Raw genomic sequence first — 16,983 nt, 5'->3', positions numbered from 1 at the left:
ATTTGGTTGCAGACATTTCTGCAACAAATATGCATCTCAAGGCAAAAAAACACACCGATACCACAACAAAACACCTGTGGTATCAGTGTGTTTTTTTGCCAGGCGATACAGATTTGGTACAGAAATATCTGCAACCAAATACTGAATGTGTGCATATAGCCAAATCTGATAATATGACATTGAGTTCAATTACTTCACCTGAAGTCACAGCTGGGATTCCCATGGTGCCCCAGCTGTGACCTCAGGTAAACTATCCTGATGTGAACTCATTGAACTCAGTGACCTCACTTCAGGCAATATTTCACATTACATTACAATTCTCATGGGTAACAATGTTTTAACTTTTGATTTTCAGGCTCCATATCTCACCATCCACTACAGCTTCTAATGTGAGAATACCATCATTTTATAGACAATCATCATAGCTATCTCATACAGATAATTTACTTGTAAGTATTTAGCATATGATTAGTAATGTAGATTCACGTTATGTCACTGCATTGTTACTGTTTTGTGCCTAAAAATCTAAATTTGAATTGCCATTATTTTGTAACACATTACATTACAATTCGCATAACACGATGTTTACAAAAGACGCAGGACATTATACACACTACAATATGGTGATACATTCACATGATTGCTGTCTTCAGAGGTAGGAACACAACAGTCAAAGTCCACCACTCTTACTGATATACAAGAAAGCCCACAAACAGTTTGCTGAAGACAAACAGACTAAGGACATGGATTACTGGAACCGTGTCTTGGGGTCTGATGAGACCAAGATAAATTTATTTGGTTCAAATAATGTGAAGCCTGTGTGGCGGAAACCAGGTGAGAAGCACAAAGACAAGTGTGTCCTGCCTAAAGTCAGGCATGGTGGTGGAGGGTCATGGTTTGGGGCTGTCTGAGTGCTGCCGGCTGTGGAGAGCTGCAGTTTATTGACGGAACCATGTATGCCAACATGTCCTGTGACATACTGAAGCAGAGCTTCATCCCCTCCCTTCAGATTCCAACATGATAACGACTCCAAACACCTCCAAGACGACCACTACCTTGCTAAAGAAACTAAGGGTAACGGTGCTGGAGGGGCCGAGCGTCTCCAGACCTAAACCCTATGGAGCATCTGTGGGGCCTCTTCATATGGAAGATGGAGGAGTGAAAGGTCTCTAACATCCACCAGCTCTGTGATGTCGTCATGAAGGATGGAAGAGGATCCAGCGGCTCCTGTGAAGATCTGTTGCACTTCATGCCTAGGAGAGTTAAGGCAGTGCTGGAAAATAATGGTGGCCACATCAAATACTGACACTTTTGAGCACAATTTGACCACTTTTTACTTTGGGGTGTGCTTACTTTTGTTGCCAGGGGTTTAGACATTAATGGCTGTGTGTTGAGTAATTTAGAGGACACCAAATTTCCACTGTTATACAAGCTGCACACTGACACTGTACATTGTATCACAGAATAAAATATTTACAAAAATGTGAGGGGTGTCCTCACTTTTATGACATACTGTAATATATATATACATATATATATATATACATATATATATATATATATATATATATATATATATATATATATATATATATTGAAGCTTTACTACTTTTGCACAATATAAACACAAACTAAATAATTTATTTTTGCGTTGCCATATTGTTAGAGCCATAACTTTTTATATGCCACTATACAGTTTTCAAATAATAGCAACACATTAAAGGGAACCTGTCACCTAGAATATGAGTTCTGACCTATCAGCAAACACATGTGTGCCCTAATTACACCTCCCTACCCATCCCTGTGTTATAAAATTGTATAATATGAAAGTAATAAAAAAACGTTTTATTACCTTCATATCTCGTATGTAAATAGCAGGGAGTGTCGACACAGGGGCGGCCCCTTGCCCTATGGACGTCTGCATATTTCCGTGGTATCACGCCCCTGTGGGTGTGATACCATGGAGCGAAGTCCCCGTCTCACATTCTATCCTGCGCGCATTGCAGCAGGCTTCTCTTCCGGGTGTTCACGCGCAGTGCGCGTCTGAAGCCGACGCGTGAACACCCGGAAGAGAAGCCTGCTGCAATGCGCGCAGGATAGAATGAGAGACGGGGACTTCGCTCCATGGTATCACACCCACAGGGGCGTGATACCATGGAAATATGCAGACATCCATAGGGCAAGGCGCCGCCCCTGTGTCCACATTCCCTGCTATTTACATACGAGATATGAAGGTAATAAAACGTTTTTTATTACTTTCATATTATACAATTTTATAACACAGGGATGGGTAGGGAGGTGTAATTAGGGCACACATGTGTTTGCTGATAGGTCAGAACTCATATTCTAGGTGACAGGTTCCCTTTAAAGAGTCATTCCTATCTCCACAATTCTATCCCAGTATGAAGTAGGTGTAATAATAATAATAATAATATTAGAAAATACCTCCAATTAGAAATGTAGTATTGTTCTGGGATGTGGCCAAAAGACGTCCCCTTCTCTGCCTTTCTGTAACTCTTCCAGTCTCTCTGTGTCTCTGTACAACCTGCTGGAGACACTTTGTGATGCTCTAAGGTCAGTGGACACTTCCATCTTGTTTGAAGCCTCACAATGGCGCAGTACTGCTGATCAACTGTTAGGTGTCATATTGGTCTCATGATGTCCAAATGTGGCCAGCATGATGAGGAGGACGGATTAATACCAATTCTAATTGGACCCCGAAATTTATTGGGTGATTGTTTTCCATTAAGCTCCTTGTTAGAGAAAAGCAAATTGTGCAAAAATTCCTGAAACATGGAACAGTTGGACAAGTGCATTCAGAAGATTAGATAAAGTCACATTAAGTTCCCCTGAAAAAGATAGAGGGCAGTATAGGGTCATCCGGAAATTTTACTGAAAAGCCAAATATCCCAAACTTTTTGTGAGTAGTGTATACTGCTGATTGTAAAAAGTCTTGTACCCTGCACATGCCACAAGATAAAACTTACTCTTTCCAATCCGGGATATTTCAGGATACTCCTAATAAAAAAATAATCAAGTAATTAGGCAAATACAACACACATAAGAAAGATACATCACATATACACTATAGAGGACTCACATAATCCGACTGCGTAAATCACCAGATAAATAATTCAGTTTTCAACAGGGTACAATGAAGTAATAAAAATATCGAAGGTGGAATAAGATCACCATCTAGTGGAGAAAAAGCAGAATGCAGGAAAGCTATTTAATATGGTTACTGTTATGATTCATTGACCGAGGAGGATCAAAAAAGGCAAAAACTAGGAAATCCAGAGTGTCACCAGAGTGGTTGGAAACTCAGCTGACTGCAGACCTCAAACTGCCGACACAACTAGAAGTAGCCGTGGGACGAGCCTACGATGACCTAGTAGCCTCAACACAGCCGGAGAACTAATTCTTCCTAAAGGGAGAAAAACAAGGAAAGCTAATCTGCCTCGGAGCAGTTCCCCAAAGATATAGATAGCCCCCCCACATGTAAAACCGGTGAGACAAGAAGAAACACAGTACACAGGCAGAAAACAGATTCAGCAAAGATGAGGCCCAAACTATCTATATAGGAAAGGACAGAAAAGAGCACTGTCTGCAGCTGCACAATACTCTAGAAAAAAACAACACACTTGATAGGAAAAAAGCTGAGACAACACGGTCCCTCCCCCACTATATCAGTACTCTGGTGTTACTGGGATCCAAGCAAAACACTAATATAGAGGAAGGACAAAAATTAATACCAAGCATGACAAAATGCAAATAAATTGCAGAATATGGAGTAAGGTACACAGACATTCCCAGCAGGGAATGATCCAACTCCACCCAAGACTCCACAAGCAAAATCAGGAGACCAGCCTTAGTACCTCCAAAATAACAGCAGAAAAATGGAAACAAAACCAGCAGAGGTACAAAGACCAAACTTATCTGTTATGAGTTCAGGTAGAGACAGAAGATAGGGCAGGCTTCATAATGTCCACAGCACCACAGGAAGCAACATTGATCACAGGCCCAGACCAAGAGAACACTACTCAGTTATATAGGCCCAGTCAGAGCAACCTGATTTCCAATCATCATCAGCTGTCTGGCTTCTGTTAAGCAGACCAACTCCACTACCAGCACTGGCCACAAGAGGGAATCCCAAAACGGAACCCAGTCCAAACGTGTTCACAACAGGTAACCCCCTAATGTAAATCATATGTGATAATCTGAAACTCTGACATATACCACATACGGGATGTGACCCCTTACAGTAAATTATTTATCATGTAAGGTGTACACTAGACATGAGCAAATTGGAACTCACATTTCAAGATAATGCTTGATTAATTTTGGACGCAGGATTGCCAACTTGAATTTTTACTGTTTTTGGACATCTTACCTAAAAATTACAGACAGACAATATTTTTTATGGACATATTAGAGGGAACCTGTCACTAGATATGTCCCCTATAAGCTGCAGCCACCACCAGTGAGCTCTTATATACAGTATTCTAACATGCTGTATATAAGAGCCCAGACCGCTGTGTAGAATGTAAAAATCCCTTTATAATACTCACCTAAACGGCCACTGTAGTGGAGTTGGCGCCTCCTCTTTCGCCCATCTTTGTCCTTCTTCTGAGCAGGGCATTTTAAAGTAATGTAGTCACCTGTGCGGGACCGGCGAGTGTGTATAACGTAGGACGCATCATGCACCCCGGCTTCAGAAGGAGGACAAAGGTGGCCAAAAGAGGAAACACCGGCACCGGAGAACGGAAACGCCCATATGACCAACCGCGCAACCGTTTAGGTGAGTATTATAAAGTGATTTTTACGTTCTACACAGCGGCCTGGGCTCTTATATACGGAATGTTAGAATGCTGTATATAAGAGCCCACTTTTGGTGGCTGCAGCTTATAATCACCAAATCTGGTGACAGGTTCCCTTTAAAAACCAAAATAAATCGTTATAAACCCATAATTCTGTTATGAAGACGTGAGCTGCATTCACTGGAAACTGATGATCGTTATCAAAATAATCTGTATAAGTTTCTTCGGCTTCCAAAAAATCATGGAAGCCTTAAATTTTTTTTTTAGGGCAAGAAACGTGCCCTATTTCTATGGATGGTTAGCAGCCCAGTTTGGATGAATCAACTAAAATTCCTCCCACCATGCTGCAGATCGGGAAAAAAAACAGGGAAGGGTCACTTAACCTTAGGCCTCTTTCACAGGTACGTGCCTCCGGTACGTGTTTGGCAGTATTTCCCGTACCGGAGACACGTACACACGTACACCAATGTTACCCTATGGTAACAGGCACATTAACGTAAATCCACACGGAACGTGTGTCCGTGTGGATTGTACGTTTGTGCGTGTTTAAAAACGGCCGACATGTCCACGTTTCCTCCGGCATCACGGGTGTCACACGGCCCGCACCCGTACCACACGGATGTAGTGTGCATGCGGTCCCGTGTGACACGCGCCGGAGAAACACGTGACATTATTTTAAAATAAAAAAAACACATACTCACCTCCACATGCCCTGCAGATTCTTCCGCTGTAAACAGTTTCTGGCGACCGACGCTCGTTATGAGCGTGTTAAGGAGGTGGGCGTGCTGTCACGGGCTCTGATCTCCGCCCCTCCGCTCGGCCGGAAGCAGCATCAGCTGCGAGTGGGCGGGGCTGGAGCCGAAGATCAGAACCCTGGACAGCAGCGCGGACCACGTGAGTATGCAAATTACCGGTTCTCCGTGTGTTATCGCGGATAGCACACGGAGAACACACGTGGCCCGCACATACCGGAGACATGTACTTACCAAACGCAACACGCAAGGAAAATACGTGTCTCGCGGCATGTGCGTGATTTTAACGTGCGTGTGGCAGAGGCCTAAGGCATAGCCAGGTGGGCTTTACCATACTGTTTTTCAGGCACCCCACCCTATGGCACAGTCAGTCATGAAGGACTATAGGTCACAGATGAAAAAATATAACCATCTACAGTAGTGTTCAAAATAATAGCCGTCCAATATGACTAAGGCTATGTTCACACATCAGTTTTTTTGCATCAGGCACAATCCGGCTCAAAAACCTATGCAACGGATGCGGCGAAAAAAACAGATCCTATGCATACGTTTTTCCATGCGGCCCATCCGTTTTTTGACGGATGCAGCTTGATACTGGGCATGTGCAGTTCAAAAAACCGCATCCGGCAGCCATAGGCTTGCATTGTAAGGCTACTTTCACACATCAGTTTTCTGCAATCAGGCAAAATCCGGTTTGTATAAAAACAAAAAGCCAGCACCAAATGTGCACTTCAGCACTAAAAATTCCAAACTGTACTTATTATAAAAATTTTGAGATTTTTGGCAAAAAATTGCAATTTCTTGAGCTGCTTCGCCACGTCACGGCAAATCTCATTTGAAGCAGTCCTACACTAAAATATTTTTATAAAATGTGCCATACGGCCTCACATATGAATAGTAGAACTGCTCTTAGCAGCACTCACCTGGTCTATTTCAATCCCGTACCCATGACTGAGTCATGGCTGTGGGCGGGACAGGTCCAAGCAAATGCTGCATGAAGTAAATAGCCTGTGGACAAAGCCTGATGACTTAATGTGAACAGTCACCAACCGCCAAAATCTAGACAGATGGAATACATCCCAAATTGGGGTGCAAAGCAAGGTGGAGGTCAACCACCGACCAATTCAATGAAGAAAAAACAAAAAGCCAGCACCAAATGTGCACTACAGCACTAAACATTCCAAACTGTACTTATAAAAATGTTTGAGATTTTTGGCAAAAAATTGCAATTTCTTGAGCTGCCTCACCACGTCACGGCAAATCTCATTTGAGGCAGTCCACAGGCTATTTACTTCATGCTGCTAAGGCGGCTTTCACACTACGTCTTTTTAGCATGCGTCCTGAACGTTTTTTTAACGCAGAAACGGATCCAGTGCAAATGCGTTTTCATTTCAATGCATTTGCAATGGACTCGCATTAACATGCGTTCACCTGCGTTTGCGTGTGTTATAGTGAGGATCCAGCGACTTGCAGTTTTTTAACATCTTCCAAAAACGCTACTTGTAGCGTTTTTGAGCTGCGTCCAACTTCTGCAAATTGCTGGATCCTGACTAAACAGCACGCAAACGCATGTGAACGCTGGCGTGCTGATAGACAGGATCCTGCTTGCTCTACTGAGCATGCCCAGAACCAGTCTCGTGATCAGTCTATCTCTCTCCTACCTCTGTCTCTCCTCCCTCTCTCTCCCACCTGAGAGCTGTGGACACTCGTAACCAAGGTAAACATCGGGTAACCACTTCTCTTAGTTACCCGATGTTTACGTTGGTGACATGTGCAGGGAGCCCGTCTCCTAGCAGCTGCAGACGCTTGTAACCAAAGTAAATATCGGGTATCCAAGCAAGTATACCCGATGTTTACCTTGGTTATGAGCCTCGCAGCTGTCAGATGCCGGCTCCCAGTCTGGCACGTTTAGTTCCCCTCACTCCCGATCACATGACTCCAATGCCCGCCCCTAAACATCCAGTGACAGGATCCTGCAAAGTAACACATGCGTTTGCATGCGTTTTTTGCTGAAAAAGCAGAATCCGCTTTTGCAGCAAAAAAACGTTGAGGACGCATGTTAAAAAGACGTAGTGTGAAAGCAGCCTGAGAGCAGTTCTACTATTCATATGTGAGGCCGTATGGCACATTTTATAAAAATATTTTAGTGTAGGACTGCCTCAAATGAGATTTGCCGTGACGTGGCGAGGCAGCTCAAGAAATTGCAATTTTTTGCCAAAAATCTCAAAATTTTCTATAATAAGTACAGTTTGGAATTTTTAGTGCTGAAGTGCACATTTAGTGCTGGCTTTTTGTTTTTATACAAACCGGATTTTGCCTGATTGCAGAAAACTGATGTGTGAAAGTAGCCTTACAATGCAAGCCTATGGCTGCCGGATGCGGTTTTTTGAACTGCACATGCCCAGTATCAAGCTGCATCCGTCAAAATCCGGTTTGTGCCTGATGCAACGGATCCGTCTCAGAGTGTGTAAAAACTTAAGCGACGGATCCGGTAAAAAAGGGATCCGTTTTTTTTGGGTTTTTTTAAAGCTGAGAGAGAGACCCTATCATCATTCCACACGCAGGCACTCCCGCATGCACCATCCCCACACACATCCCGGCACTCCCGCACGCACCATCCCCGCACACATCCCGGCACTCCCGCACGCACCATCCCCGCACACATCCAGGCACTCCCGCACGCACCATCCCCACACACATCCCGGCACTCCCGCACGCACCATCCCCACACACATCCCGGCACTCCCGCACACACCATCCCCACACACATCCCGGCACTCCCGCACGCACCATCCCCGCACACATCCCGGCACTCCCGCACGCACCATCCCCGCACACATCCAGGCACTCCCGCACGCACCATCCCCGCACACATCCAGGCACTCCCGCACGCACCATCCCCACACACATCCCGGCACTCCCGCACGCACCATCCCCAGACTGCCGAGACCCACCAACCGGTTCCCCCTCCCCACCGCGCAATGAATGAGACCACACATGGAATATCTTTCTTTTGTACTTTATTGAAGGTATCCACGTAACACCATTCAATGTTGATATAAAAGGGGGTTGCTTGTTATTTTGGCCACAGCTTTAACCACAGGCACAAATCCGCCTTAAACCTGAGGGAGGAGGCCCGATGCCTACGGCCGTCCGTGGCAGGTTGGCTCTCACCAAATCCCTCTTCCACCGGCTGTGACTTTGAAATTGAACCATAACCTTTTTCCGTAGGCACAAAACCGCCTTAAACCTGAGGGAGGAGGCCCGATGCCTACGGCCGTCCGTGGCAGGTAGGTTCTCCAAATCCCTCTTCCACCAGCTTTGACTTCCGAACTTGTAACAGAACCTTCTTAAGGGAGGGAGGGCGGGCGATGCTCACCCTGAGGGCAGATGTGGTAAGAGGAAGGAGGGACTCCGGCAGCTGTTTATATGCCCTGGAGGAGGTCCCAGCAGGGAAGGGGGGTCAGCGGGGGGCATTGCACAATGGGAAGGAGGGAGAGGTGACCATGGGGGACGTAGCGAGGGGCTCAGCAGTCAGGGGCAGCGGCATCGGCCGCAGTGCCCTGCAGACTGCCGAGACCCACCAACCGGTTCCCCCTCCCCACCGCGCAATGAATGAGACCACACATGGAATATCTTTCTTTTGTACTTTATTGAAGGTATCCACGTAACACCATTCAATGTTGATATAAAAGGGGGTTGCTTGTTATTTTGGCCACAGCTTTAACCACAGGCACAAATCCGCCTTAAACCTGAGGGAGGAGGCCCGATGCCTACGGCCGTCCGTGGCAGGTTGGCTCTCACCAAATCCCTCTTCCACCGGCCACGGAGTGGCGAAGGCCCAAGCCTGAGCTGCGACCCCCACACAGGGCCCTTATGGCCCGCTCAACCCCGTCCTTACTGTCCGACAGGAAATTGTCTAGGCCTATATCATTAAGGCTCAGAGTGTGTAAAAACTTAAGCGACGGATCCGGTAAAAAAGGGATCCGTTTTTTTTGGGTTTTTTTAAAGCTGAGAGAGAGACCCTATCATCATTCCACACGCAGGCACTCCCGCATGCACCATCCCCACACACATCCCGGCACTCCCGCACGCACCATCCCCGCACACATCCCGGCACTCCCGCACGCACCATCCCCGCACACATCCAGGCACTCCCGCACGCACCATCCCCACACACATCCCGGCACTCCCGCACGCACCATCCCCACACACATCCCGGCACTCCCGCACACACCATCCCCACACACATCCCGGCACTCCCGCACGCACCATCCCCGCACACATCCCGGCACTCCCGCACGCACCATCCCCGCACACATCCAGGCACTCCCGCACGCACCATCCCCGCACACATCCAGGCACTCCCGCACGCACCATCCCCACACACATCCCGGCACTCCCGCACGCACCATCCCCAGACTGCCGAGACCCACCAACCGGTTCCCCCTCCCCACCGCGCAATGAATGAGACCACACATGGAATATCTTTCTTTTGTACTTTATTGAAGGTATCCACGTAACACCATTCAATGTTGATATAAAAGGGGGTTGCTTGTTATTTTGGCCACAGCTTTAACCACAGGCACAAATCCGCCTTAAACCTGAGGGAGGAGGCCCGATGCCTACGGCCGTCCGTGGCAGGTTGGCTCTCACCAAATCCCTCTTCCACCGGCTGTGACTTTGAAATTGAACCATAACCTTTTTCCGTAGGCACAAAACCGCCTTAAACCTGAGGGAGGAGGCCCGATGCCTACGGCCGTCCGTGGCAGGTAGGTTCTCCAAATCCCTCTTCCACCAGCTTTGACTTCCGAACTTGTAACAGAACCTTCTTAAGGGAGGGAGGGCGGGCGATGCTCACCCTGAGGGCAGATGTGGTAAGAGGAAGGAGGGACTCCGGCAGCTGTTTATATGCCCTGGAGGAGGTCCCAGCAGGGAAGGGGGGTCAGCGGGGGGCATTGCACAATGGGAAGGAGGGAGAGGTGACCATGGGGGACGTAGCGAGGGGCTCAGCAGTCAGGGGCAGCGGCATCGGCCGCAGTGCCCTGCAGACTGCCGAGACCCACCAACCGGTTCCCCCTCCCCACCGCGCAATGAATGAGACCACACATGGAATATCTTTCTTTTGTACTTTATTGAAGGTATCCACGTAACACCATTCAATGTTGATATAAAAGGGGGTTGCTTGTTATTTTGGCCACAGCTTTAACCACAGGCACAAATCCGCCTTAAACCTGAGGGAGGAGGCCCGATGCCTACGGCCGTCCGTGGCAGGTTGGCTCTCACCAAATCCCTCTTCCACCGGCCACGGAGTGGCGAAGGCCCAAGCCTGAGCTGCGACCCCCACACAGGGCCCTTATGGCCCGCTCAACCCCGTCCTTACTGTCCGACAGGAAATTGTCTAGGCCTATATCATTAAGGCTAAAACCATCCTCTAGCACCAAACGGCTGACCTCTGATTCCAGCATCTCGTGTCCAGGCACTATCCCTCTTCCTGACGCTATAAATTTGGCGATCTGCATATTAACTTGTTGCCTTGACCTTTCCACAGCTGCTATGTTCCTTGCCCCTGTACAACTCAATCTCGGTAATATACTGGACCGTACCCCCACTACGTTGCTAAAGAAGCTGCTGAACTTATCTAGGAAAGAAGCTGCTGAACTTATCTAGGAAAGAAGCTGCTGAACTTATCTAGGAAAGAAGCTGCTGAACTTATCTAGGACCACTTGCATGACCGCAAGCAGATCCTGGATCCTCACATTTACTAGGTCATTTCCACCCGTGAATGACCAGCACCAGTAGGCCAGTGGCTACTCTGGATATGCTCACTACCACGGGCAGGACCTGGGCCCAGGCCAGGCCCCGAACTCTTCTCCAGTGAAACTTGAGGTCACAAACTCCCAGCACGCTTCCACCCGGTCTCGACTCAGTCCGCCGTGCTGCCCAGAATATGTGTGAGTGACCTAGGATCCAGATGCTAGGTCTCGACAGATCTAAAAGAAAAACGGTTACTTCTCTTGTATGCAAAACATTTTCCATCATCGTGTCAGTAAACATCATTGTATTAATGTTTCTTTAGGTTTGAAGGTGCTTAGATAAATAAATATATGTATATCATTTCGGTTAACAATTTTTTTTTTTTTTTTGTGTAATATATAAACGTGCCAAACAGTGGACAACTGGTGGCAGGGAACTACAGGACTGCACGGATAGGTATGAAGCTGGCCCTTGCTGCCTCGGTTGTCGTGTCGATGCGGAAGGAGTGCATGCCATAATCTCCTGGTTGTAGGTCCAGGTAGGAAATAGACATTTTGAGCAATGCCGAAAGTTGTGTCGCCATGAGCGGCATCACTCTGCGTGCTCCAAGAAGAATTTGTTGGGAACCCAAGACTCTAAGTGTCGCTGCAAGGTAAGGATGGGACATAGGATACCTGAAAACGGGAAAATAGGGAACCAAACTCCTCTACCGAGCTGATCTGTTTTGGAGCGCCTTATGCGAACCCGTACTCCACCATTGCAAACTATAACATTGTCGCGTAACAGACCACCGGTGCGACCTAGGGACCTGCTAACTAATTCGCTGACCATCAAAGCTCCGAAGAATGCTAGCGAGAAGGCGGCCGAGAACAAGAGGACCTCGCTGTCATTGGTGCAAACGTCACCTAGCTGGTTTATTATGCCGGAAAGGATGGCGAATGAATTGGCCTTCCTGTTCTCCGTGCACCAGCGCTTTCAGCCTTTAACGGCCTGTTTGAACAGAAAGGCCTTGGTGACATCGGTCCATCCACGAACCTGAAAGTGAGAGGCTATTCCTGCAACCCGCAACTACGCTACTGTGCCCGGCAAGCCACTGGTATGTAGATGCGTTATGTCTCGAGCAACGGAATTGCTAAGAAAAACCGCGGACACCTGGCTAGGCAGCGGTTGAACTATATTGAAATCATTCGTCCCCAGCCTTACCATACAAATGCCACGTTGATGGGATGCCTTAACCAGCGGAATCAACTGTCCACAGGGACCGTCCAGAGGGACTGTGGACACTTTTGGCCATTGTTGTCAGATTCTGGGTGCAATGCTCGAAACTTCTGAAAATCAAATGCAATAAGGCATCAGCGATAGTATTATCAATCCCCGGTATGTGGATGGCCCTGACCCAGATATTATGTTCAAGGCACTTAAGAACTAAGTATCGTAGCAAGCTGATCACCGGTGGTGAGGAAGATGCGAGGTGGTTAACGGCGTGGACGACACTTATGTAGTCAGTCCTGAAGCGGGTCCGATTGTTCGCCAACTTTTCTGCCCAAAGACTTGTAGCTACTATTATAGGGAACAGCTCGAGTAAAGTTTTTTGTTTTTTTTTTTTTTTTTTTGTCCACCCAGACAGGTGCCATGTGTTGGGCCAGCGATTAGCGTACCAATTGGGACCAAGGTAAAGGCCGAATCCGGTGGACCCGGCAGCATCCGAAAATAGATATATCAGCGCTGGAAACTTCCTGTTCCTGGAAACATGAACGCCCATTGTAAGTAGCTATGAAGGACCTCCATACACCGAGCTCCTCACGTAGAGCGCTGGTGATGCAAATCCTTTGATGGGAGGCAGTTATGCTCCTAGTGGCCAGGCAGAGCCTCAGGGAAAAGCCCCTTCCCATGGGCATGACTCTAAAGGCGAAGGCGAGCAAGCCTAATAGAGATTGCATTTGCGCCAGGGTTACCTTACGAACCGCGCAGAACCCGTCAATGAGCGATGTGGTTTTTTCAACCTTTTCGAGTGGTAGCCGAAACATCATGATAATTGAGTCTATTTCGATTCTCAAATGAAAAGGCAGGTCACATGGCCAACTGTTTTTTCGGCCAACAGCGGAAACCAAACTTGTCCGCTATGACCTGGACAGATTTTAACGCGGTTGAGCATGCTTTAGAGTTGGTGTGGGAAAACGAACAAGAAATCATCCAAATAATGGGTGACCAATTTATTCTTTGCCACGTCCTTAACCACCCATTCCAGGAAAGAGCTGAAGAGCTCGAAGTGTGAGCAGGATATGGAGCAACCCATGGTAATTCACATGTGGTAACAGAATTTTTTGTTGAAATAGCACCCTAGCAGGTGGGACAATCGGGGTGCACTAGTAGCGGGCGAAAGGCAGATGCTATGTCCGATTTTGCCATTAGTGCTCCTTACCCTGCTTTTCGCACCAGTGCGACCGCTTTGTCAAAAATGCGTAGGAAACTGCTGAGTCCTCTGTGGGGATGCCGTCATTGACTGACAGCCCAGCCGGGAAGGACAAGTAGTGTATGAGGCGAAATTCACCCTTTTCTTTCTTAGGCACTATCCCTAGGGGTGAAACGCGAGGGTTTAAGAATGGTAAATCTATAAATGGGCCTGCTAGTCGGCCTAACGCCACTTCCTTCAGTAGTTTGTTCGCCAGGACCTGTGGGAGGTCCCGGGCCGATTTGAGGTTGGGGGCGAAGGTTAGTTCTGAGGAGAACATAAAGGGGGATAAAGAAACCGTGGTTGAAACCGTCCCTAATAGCGTTGGCCGCAGCCTTATTGGGGTAACGTTCTAGCAATGGCTCCACCACGTGCACGTTCACTGGAGTCTTTGGGACTTGGTGGTGCATTTTTAGTGTGACGTCTGTCTAGTTGCTTATCGCATTTGGAGGAGGTGTGATTGCCTCCGCACGATGAGCATTCGCGCTTGTATTTGCGGAGTCCTTGAAACCTGCGATGGCCTTCATTGAAAAGCCAACAGCGACCTGGTCTACGGACATTTGCAGCTCCAGGTGTAGCGTGGTGAGAGGAAAAGTTTGGTGGGCCTGGAAACGACTGGTGGGACTTTTGCGCCATCATAAGCCACGAATCGGTGGCCTTAACTTCCCAACGGTTGGAATGCCAAGCATCTTCTAAATTCTTCGTCGTACTTCCACCACGCAGAACCCCAATGGGTTTTATAGGAGTTGAAAATGGTATTGCAGTATTTTGCGAATTGACTCTTTTCTTTGTTGACTGTTTTTTGGTCCACTGATATTAGGGAACAGATATCGACGTATTCGTTTGCGCGAATTTTTTTATTTATTTATTTATTTTAACTGTATCTGGTGTTAGGTGAGTTCCCAGCAGTGATACACAGCAGTAGAACACGTCCCTGTGTAAGTCGGGCGCTGCTGCGTTACATCCTGATGTTGTACAAACGCGGGGTTAACCAGAACTACTCCTGATGGTGTTAACAAGATCGCCCAATAAAAGTGGCGTACGTTTTGCGCCATTTTCCGAAACCCGTAGCGTTCTCATTTTGGGATCTATGGCGCAATGACTGCTTATTTTGCGTCTCGTCTTACATTTTTTAATGGTACCATTTTGCGCAGATGCTACTTTTGATCGCCTGTTATTGGATGTTACGCAAAACACGCGGTGACCAAAAGCGTAATTTTGGGTGTTTGTGTTTTTTTTTTTTTTTTTTTTATTTTGCTGCTACGAAATTTAACAATCAGATTAGGGACTCTAGATTGTGAGTTCCAATGGGGACAGCGTCGCCAATGCATACAAAGCGCCGTGGACAGCGCTACCCAAGTGAATAAAATTATTAGCATTATAGCATTATTATTCTTTAATTGACTTTATATTTTGATAGATCAAGCTTTTCTGAACTTGGCGATACCAAATATGTGTATATATGTATACATATTTATTTATTTATTTATTTTTTTTTTTTTTTAATTTTATTTTTTTTTTTTTATTTTATTATTTTATTTTATTTATTTATTTATTTTTTTTAAACTTGTCCCTTTAGGGGGATGTATGGATCAACAATTCGATCGCTCTGCACTATCTGCAGATCCCAGCTACACAGCTGAGATCTGCAGATACACTGCTTTACCCTCAATGCCGGAAGTATGCCGGCACTGAGAGCAAGTGACTCAAGGTAGCTACAGGCGTCATCACATGACCCTGTGCTACCATGGCAACCAACGAAAGTCATGTGATCACGCACGTGACTTTCGGTGGGGGCGGTGGTACGTGATAGTAATGCCCGCGCATATACATCTCGCTGCCAGACTTTGGCAGCGAGATGTAAGGGGTTACAAGTTGCAGGTGGAAGCGATTCCACCCGCAACTTGTAGTCACACATGTCAGCTGTTAAAAACAGCTGATATGTGCGCCGAACACCGCATTCTGTTGCTTTTCAGGATTCTGACGTCACTTCCGGTCCGGGACCCGAAACCGGAAGTGACGAATTATCATGTGATCGCCGCATCACAGGAAGTGACGCGGCGAACATGGATAGCAGGATGTGACGCGACCTCCGTATGCCACAGGGAGTCACACGGGGCCGCGTCATCCCGGCGGGGGGAGGTGCGCGAGGTGGCCATGGCGACCGGCGTGATGTTGGGGGGGATCAGGGGCTAGGGCCGGGAGCTAGGGCCGGGAGCAGGAGGTGAAAGCGGACCGGACCTTCTGGACCGGGCCGCCCTGCGCCTGGAATCTGTGGTGGGGCTTAGACGCTGCGGTGGACGGGAGGGTCTGGAAGACCTGCGCCCACCGCTGCTGGGAACCGGCAGGAGGGAGCTGGTGCCCACAAGGGAGGCAAGCCATTCGGCTCCCTCCCGTCCGCTCCTTTCTCTTACCGCTGCTTCCAGGGGGTCCATCGGCGATGCTCACCCTGAGGGCAGATGTGGTAAGAGGAAGGAGGGAGTCCGGCAGCTGTTTATATGCCCTGGAGGAGGTCCCAGCAGGGAAGGGGGGTCAGCGGGGGGCATTGCACAATGGGAAGGAGGGAGAGGTGACCATGGGGGACGTAGCGAGGGGCTCAGCAGTCAGGGGCAGCGGCATCGGCCGCAGTGCCCTGCACACACATCCCGGCACTCCCGCACGCACCATCCCCACACACATCCCGGCACTCCCGCACGCACCATCCCCACACACATCCCGGCACTCCCACACGCACCATCCCCGCACACATCCAGGCACTCCCGCACGCACCATCCCCACACACATCCCGGCACTCCCGCACGCACCATCCCCACACACATCCCGGCACTCCCGCACACACCATCCCCACACACATCCCGGCACTCCCGAACGCACCATCCCCGCACACATCCCGGCACTCCCGCACGCACCATCCCCGCACACATCCAGGCACTCCCGCACGCACCATCCCCGCACACATCCCGGCACTCCCACACGCACCATCCCCGCACACATCCCGGCACTCCCACACGCACCATCCCCGCACACATCCAGGCACTCCCGCACGCACCATCCCCACACACATCCCGGCACTCCCGCACGCACCATCCCCGCACACATCCCGGCACTCCCACACGCACCATCCCCGCACACATCCAGGCACTCCCGCACGCACCATCCCCACACACATCCCGGCACTCCCGCACGCACCATCCCCACACACATC

The 16,983-nt window shown here is 48.4% G+C and overlaps 1 long non-coding RNA gene across 1 annotated transcript in view; it reads right to left on the bottom strand.

The window, feature by feature from the left end:
- Positions 1 to 231: 231 nt before the first annotated feature.
- LOC142295981 (uncharacterized) overlaps positions 232 to 16,983 on the bottom strand; it is a 30,761-nt gene continuing 14,009 nt past the window's right edge. The window contains exons 2-3 of the long non-coding RNA XR_012751574.1: positions 2,446 to 3,018; positions 232 to 1,253 (exon numbers count right to left, since the gene is read on the bottom strand). This is a non-coding gene — a long non-coding RNA (uncharacterized LOC142295981). The remainder of the gene's footprint in view (positions 1,254 to 2,445; positions 3,019 to 16,983) is intronic.

This window comes from Anomaloglossus baeobatrachus, chromosome 3 (genome assembly GCF_048569485.1).
Source record: "Anomaloglossus baeobatrachus isolate aAnoBae1 chromosome 3, aAnoBae1.hap1, whole genome shotgun sequence".
Lineage (NCBI taxonomy): Eukaryota > Metazoa > Chordata > Amphibia > Anura > Aromobatidae > Anomaloglossus > Anomaloglossus baeobatrachus.
The sequence above is the reverse complement of the archived record's forward strand: the minus strand, read 5'-3'. Positions and strand labels throughout refer to the sequence as shown.